General features: G+C 55.2%; 1 pseudogene; it reads right to left on the bottom strand.

Annotated features, from left to right (window-relative positions):
* Positions 1-205: 205 nt before the first annotated feature.
* On the bottom strand, positions 206-1,200 carry LOC101652596 (annotated as a pseudogene).
* Positions 1,201-1,405: the final 205 nt, after the last annotated feature.

Genomic DNA, 1,405 nt, shown 5'->3' with positions numbered 1-1,405 from the left:
GACTTGGGCTTTCCTTTTCCTTTTCCCCCTACTTATAATGAATTATTTTCATTGTTCTTATCATTCAAAAGAAATTTCTGTATCAAAGCCACCCACCCCTGCCTGGCCATTCAGTATCACTCCCCGCCCCCCCAACCCTCCCTCCCACTGCCCCTCCCCCCCCAAAAGCTGACAGGGTGAGGATGAGGCAGAGCCCCAATGAACATCAGGGATTCTGGTCATCAGTGTTGCACTTGAGCATGACTTTCAATCCCAGTCCCCTTCTGGATGTTGTGAGAGCGTCCAGAGCTTTCTCCAGAGGAAACAATGGGTGACTAGGGGCCGAACATTCCTAGACCTGGGTGCCAGCAGGGAAATCGCCATGGGCCACGTGTTGCAGTAGTGAAACACACCCTTGATGTCCACTTCTTGGGTGGCTGCGTGCACCAGGAGCACAGTGGTCATCTCGGGGTCCAAACCCACAAGCATCAGGGTGCCTCCCGAACATGTTGTGTAGATGCCAGCCTGGATGGCAGCCTCGGCCCCGTGCACTCAATGCTGACTTCCGGCTGGCGCCCCAGCAGGCCCTCCACTTTGCTGGCGATTTTCCTGGGGGCTCTCTCTGGAGACCTGGAGGGTGAGATCTGCCCTGACTTCCTGGGCTTTGGCCAAGCGAGAGGTGGACAGATCAGTCACCACCACTTGGCCGCAAGCAAAGTGATCAGTCCGATGGGCCCAGCTCCACACACGAAGGCCCTGTAGCCCAGGGTGACTCCAGCTCCCCACCAGCATGGCTCCCCATCGACAGTGGCTCGATCCCGGCTCCTTCCTCAAAGGTGACATTGTCAGGAAGCGTAACAGAAGTTTGGGTGGTTTCCATCATCGGGGCTGTAGCACAGAAAAAGATGGTGGATGGCAGGTTGTACTGGCCAATCTTGCAGAAGTCATCCGTTTCTCGGGGAGCGCCAGGTGTTTGACCAATGATCCCACTTTGAAGATTGTTCCCAAAGTTTCGTGCCCCAGCACCATTGGCTTTTTGACCACGAAAACCCCGATTCGACCGTGCTGCCATTCGTGGATGTCTGAGTCGCAGATGCCAACAGAATGCACCATCAGCAGCACCTCAGGTGGCCCCAGTTTGGGGATGGGGTAGTTTTCCAGATGCAGGTCGCTGGCTTCGTGCACCACCAGAGAGAGGTTCTCTGCTCTGGTCGCTGCCATGGCGTTAGATCCCTCGGAGCTTGAAGTTGGGATCCACAGTTAGAGTCTTTTTGATCGGGGAAGGTCTCTGGGCTTGGGTTTTCTTTAGAGCAGCTTTGGGCTTCCAGAGCCTTGGAGACTGGGAAAGTACAGAAAGTCCCCACAGTCAACCTGGTGCTCCAAGATGTGAATGCAACATACCGGCATGGAGTAAGGAACCAGTGGA

This window comes from Echinops telfairi, unplaced genomic scaffold, assembly GCF_000313985.2.
Source record: "Echinops telfairi isolate 266 unplaced genomic scaffold, ASM31398v2 ScPeMD7_7472;HRSCAF=8510, whole genome shotgun sequence".
Lineage (NCBI taxonomy): Eukaryota > Metazoa > Chordata > Mammalia > Afrosoricida > Tenrecidae > Echinops > Echinops telfairi.
The sequence above is the reverse complement of the archived record's forward strand: the minus strand, read 5'-3'. Positions and strand labels throughout refer to the sequence as shown.